Raw genomic sequence first — 5636 nt, forward strand, 5'->3', positions numbered from 1 at the left:
GGATTGAGGTGGGAACGCACCTACATGTTAGATGCTAAGTATCTATGTGCCTATCCAAAACAAGGCCCCAACAATTATGACAATGATTATAGTTGTAATGTACAAGACTGGTATTATTGTCCAGAATTAATATGATAATGGTTTAAAACAAAGGCGGCCGGAAGATTGTAAGTCTGAGAGTACCCAGCCAATGGGGAAACGGATAAAGAGGAGCGACGGGACAGGAAAATGTATAAAAATAAACTTGAAATATTGTATGGTGTGGCTTTTCTTTTGGACACGTTGCATCGTGCTCCTGGAAAGTCCACCACGCTTTGCAAACTGTAGAAGCTCAGAGAGAGAGCGAAATAAAGTCTTTTTCTGTTTCTAACCTCAAGGACTGTTGGAGTCTAATTTGTTTCGAGTTTTGTCGCTAACAAAGCTAAACCAAACACATTTTCATCAGTCCTTGTAATTTGCAATCCATGATTAATTGATCATAGAATCATAGAATGTAGGAGTTGGAAAGTGTCTTGCAGATCATCCAGGTTAATCCCATGCCTAGCGAAGAATCCATCACTGTAACATCGGTGGATAACTATCCATTCTCTGCTTAAACATCTCCAGCAAAGGAGAGTCACCCCCCCACCCCCCAGAGGGAGATTGTTCCACCGCTGAATCGCTCTTATCATTAGAAAAATTTTCCTGACGTCCACCTGAAATCTACTTCTTTTGCATTTACACATATTGTTTTTTGTCCTGTCCTCTGGAACAACTCTAAACAATTCTGCCCTGGCTTCTGGATGACAGCTGTTTAGATACTTGAAGCCAAGTTTCTGAACTTCCTGCAGTGTTCTCTTCTCCAAGCTAAATATACCCAACCTTTAAACTCTTCCAGGCCCTCATATCACCTTGGTTGCTCTTTTCTGGACACTCTCTAGTTTGGCAGTATCCTCCCTAAAATGCAGTGCCCCAAACTGGATAGAATGTTCTAGGTGTAATCTGACTAGCACAGAATAGAGCAAAATGATGACTTCTCTGATCCTGACCCTACTTCTATTGATACAGCATAGGAATTCCATTTGGTTTTTTTGTAGCTGCATCTCACTCTTGACTCATGTTCAGCTTGTGATTCCCTTCCTTTGTCAAGTGTTCTGCTTTGGTCCATTTTCATACAGTTTCCATCTGGAGAGAAGATAAAAAGGAAGTAGAAATTGAGGAGCTATAATATCTCCTCATTATTTGATCTGTTAGTATCCTAATATCTTCTGGCAGTGGGCCCACCCCTTCCTTTTTTTTTCTTTTTCTATTAACATAACCAAAAAGCTCTTTTGACTGCTTTTAGCTTCTCTTGCAAGCTTAAGTTCCTAACTGGTTTTCTGCAAAGATCAGCTTCTTGCTGGTTAACCGACTCAGTGATCATACCCATCTGCCATTTCCTCTACACGTCCCTTTTAACTTGTAGTTTAGTTGAAAGCCATCTGTGCATCCACAATGATTTCCTAAGCTGCCCCCCATCTTTTCTTTCTCACTGTAACGGGGGTCTCACTATTATTTTATTTTTGAGACATTCCAAACCCTTCTGTGCTGTGTTTGACTTTGTGATTTCTGTCCATGGGATTTCGCCTAATATTGCTCTAAGCTTGAGACTAACTCTGCTGAAATCCAGCGTGCATGACGTAATCCAGATAATCGTGGGGAAACGTGGGCGAATCCTGTTCCTGAATAGTTGAACCTCCCTGTGCCGTGCAACATATTTGCAGAGCAACAAGGTAAGGAAGTCTATTTAGTTCTTAAGAATTCAGAAGCTGCATGAGAAAGTCTCCCCTTAGGCAGCAGTGAGTAGTGCAAAAAGGCAACCTTAGCCTCCCCAGACACCCCCCGCTCCCCATTACCTCACCCCACCAACCATGAGGTTTTGAATTCCTAACCCACATGATGTCACTGTTGTGGCATCTAAAGAAGGCAAATTGCACAGAACAAGGAAGATCTTGCAAGTGACTCAGATTAGGAATCACTTCCCAGAGACTTCCTACGGAGGGACAAAACTATAACCCATGTCAAGAAAAATTGGTGTACTACATACCCGTGTGTATTCTTTCAGTTATAATCTGTTATCTATACGTTGCAGCAATTTCCAAAAGTCTTTCACTTCTTGCAATAGGTTGTTCCCTTAAGAGTTTGTGTGTCACAATTCCAACCAAGTGAGGTTAAGAGCAATGCCTCCAGGCCAAGGCCTGAAATAAATACAATTACAGCATATAGTGCACACTGCAAGGTTTTTAAAGAGGTAGAGATGTGTACTGTCTGACTTCCACGAGTATCACCATTTAATCTTTACTAATATTACGAATTCTAGTGATTTGATTGATAGATTTGTGTTGTTTTAAACTGTAATGTGGTTTGCTTAATTCTGGTTTAGCAGGCTGTAGAAACCTAATCGTGATTTGTGACTTGCGGCTTACGTTTTAGCATTGTGTATATATTTAAAGAAAGTAGATATAAAGAGAGTTTGTTTGGTGTAATAGTTAAAGGCGCTGGGCTAGATACTAGAAGACCTTGAGTTTGTGGCCTGCCTTAGGCACAAAGCCAGTTAAGTGGTTTCGGGCCATTCTCTCTTTCTGAGCCCTAGAAAGGAGGCCATGCAAACCACTTCTGAAAATGTGGCCAAGAAAACAGCATGGGCATGACCTTGTAGTCACTGGGAATCAGTACTGATTTAATGGACCATAGCAACACAGTTTTAATCCCATCTTCAACCTTCCCTTTCTAGGGAAGTTTGTGCCTCGAAAAAGATTATCTATACCTCCTTCAGTCAGGTTTCAGGCCTGAGTACAGGATTAAGACAGCATCAGTCGCACTTGTGAATGACCTCTGGGGGGAGCAGGATAGAGGTGGTGTATCCATCCTTGTTCTCTTGATCTTTCAGTGGTCTTAATACTACTGATCATAGGCCAGTTTGGTCTAGTGGTTAAGGTGCTGGGCTAGAAACCAGGAGTCTGTGAGTTCTAGTCCCGCCTTAGGCATGAAAGCCGGCTGGGTGACCTTCGGCCAGTCCCTCTCTCTCAGCAGGGCCACAACTAGGGTCTGTGTCACCTGGGGCAAGCATGGATTCCACGCCCATTTTGGCGCCCCACCAGTGGTCATTTTGGCGCCCACCAGCACGGCGCCCGGGGCACATGCCCCGGTTGCCTCCCCCTAGTTGCGGCCCTGTTTCTCAGTCCAACTCGCCTCACAGGGTTGTTGTTGTGGGGAAAATAGGAGGAGGAGGAGGAGGGAGTATTGGGTATGTTCCCTGCCTTGAGTCATTTATAAAAATAATAAAGGTGGGATAGAAAACAAATAAAATAAGTAAAAATAAATAAATATCCTTCTGGACTAGCTCTGGGGGTTTGGAGCTTGGGGCATCTCATGGTGGTTCTCTCCTTCCTCCAGAGTCAGCTCCAGTTGGAGTTGATAGAGGGGGAGAGGTCCAGTCCACGTCCCCTGTTGTGTGGGGTCAGCACAGGGTGAGGTGATACTCAGCCGTGCATCTCCGTCCCTGCCCAACCAAGTAAGGCCGTAGGGCTGTCTCATGACTGGAGGCAGAGGGGGTCTGGATGGGGAGGAAGAGGCTTCAATTCAACCCTAGCAAGACTGAGTGGCTGTGGGTTTTAGCGCCAGTGATTTGCCATCTGTAGCTCTGGATGGGGTCGCCCTGCCTCAAACAGGTTGTGCAACTTGGGGATCCCCCTGGACTTACAGATTCTGTTTGAGCAGTAGGTGGCAGCCATGGCCAGGAGGGCTTCTCTTTAGCTTTGTGTTTTTTATTAATTGTGCCCCTTCCTGGACCAGGACACATTGTACCCAGTCACACGTGCTTTGGCCACCTCCCATGTGGACAACAACAATGCACCCCACCAACCATGAGGCACTGGCCCCCAATACCTCCTGTGTGTAATTCACCCAGGATGCTGGTTGTCTCCTATAAAGCTGCACATGGCATGGGACTGGGTTAATTGAGGAACTGCCTTTCTCCAGCTGTCTTCACCTGTCTCATCAGATCTGGCAGGAGGGGTATGCTGTGGGTCCCATCGATTAGAGAATGTCATCTTGCAGGATCCAGGAAGTGTGCCTTTTCTGTCACAGCATCTGCCCTTGGGAACATCATCCCACCCAAGATTAAGGGAGCCCAACCCTGCTGGCCTTTCAGAAAGCGCTTAATACCTGTGTGTCTTCACAGGTATATTGGTCAGGAGACCAGGTGAGCGCTGGTGGGTTGGTGGCCTTCTCAGTGGCCAAATTATGTTGGTTTTGTTCTTGGTTCTTGTTTTTTGGTTGTTGATTTGTAAGGATTTATATCTGTTAGCCTCCCAGAGTTATGTTTGTGAGATGGGCGGTGATATAAATTAATTAAAATAAATAAGTACCCAAAGGGTGGAAGACGGGTTCATGGGAACATCAACAGAAGGAAAAGCTTTTGTGTATACAGAAAACAGCCTTTTGCTCAGCAAACTTAAAATGTGATCAATGAGTTTGTGGTTTAGTAGCTGTGTTTACATGGAACCCTTAGCCATAACCCTTAGCCCTTTATGGCATAGGACCTGTTTACCTGAAGGACCGCCTTTCGCCCATTGATTCTGCCCTCCCCCCCCCCCACTGTATATTTCGGAAGAGTGAGTGCGCTCCAGGTCCCCTCTATTAAAGATTGTCATCTTGTGGGACCTAGGAAGTGTGCCTTCTGTCGCAGGCCCCACCCTCTGGAACAGCACCCCCCCCCCCCGAGTTACAGATGGTACCCACTCTCCTGGGTTCCGGAAAGCCCTTGAGACTTGCCTTGGGATCCAGGCCTGGGGTTAAAATGTTTGGGAGGGGCCCTGTCCTAATTTAACGGTGGTTTTTAGTCTGGGCTGTCACGTTTCATTTTATGTTTTGGTTTAATCTAGTATTACATTTTATAAGCCGCCCGGAGTCCACTGGAGTGGGGAGCTATACTGTATCAAATTTAAATAAATAAATAAAATCATAAACCCCCGTTTCTGGATTTGCATACCCCAAAGAACCATGCACTAGCCCCAAGAGTTAGGTTTGTACAACACACCAGATTAAAATGCAGTTGCTAGTTCGAGCGTCAGCGCACTGTGCAAATACCGCTAGTGTATTGTTTGAACCCACGTTGTATTTAGTTTCTGGTCCTGGGCGTTGGGTGAACCCAGCCAATTGGGTACATCAGTGTTTCTCGACCTTGGCATCTTTAGGAGGTGTGGACTTCAACCCCCGGATCCTCCAGCCAGGAGCTCTACGGGGGCGAAACGGGGAACGATCTGCACAAATCCCCTGTTTAGGATTCCAGGCAGCGCGGTTTCAGTGAAAGCAACCTGTTGAATCTCTGCCTATCGCCGTATCCATTGAAAAATCGGCCAGCCTGAGTACCCGACGGAAGGGGAAAGAGAATCGCCTTGACCACTTGGATCGAATTTAGAGAGGGATGCCCAGGACACACGGGGTTTCTGGAAAAGACCCACACAGGAAACTCCCATCCTTCAGGAATTCGGCTTTTTGTGCCCTTATAAGGCTATTTCAACTCCTGGCCAATCAGCGGAGGGAGGCGGCGCTCTCTTGGCCCCAAAACTTCGGGCAAAAAGAAGGAGGCGCTGGAAGTGGCGGCTCGCTGAGAC

At 46.0% G+C, this 5636-nt stretch overlaps 1 protein-coding gene across 1 annotated transcript in view; it reads left to right on the forward strand.

Moving 5' to 3' along the window:
* ARID3A (AT-rich interaction domain 3A) overlaps positions 1–5636 on the forward strand; it is a 354333-nt gene that overhangs the window by 207654 nt on the left and 141043 nt on the right. The window lies entirely within an intron of this gene.

This window comes from Candoia aspera, chromosome 1, assembly GCF_035149785.1.
Source record: "Candoia aspera isolate rCanAsp1 chromosome 1, rCanAsp1.hap2, whole genome shotgun sequence".
NCBI lineage: Eukaryota > Metazoa > Chordata > Lepidosauria > Squamata > Boidae > Candoia > Candoia aspera.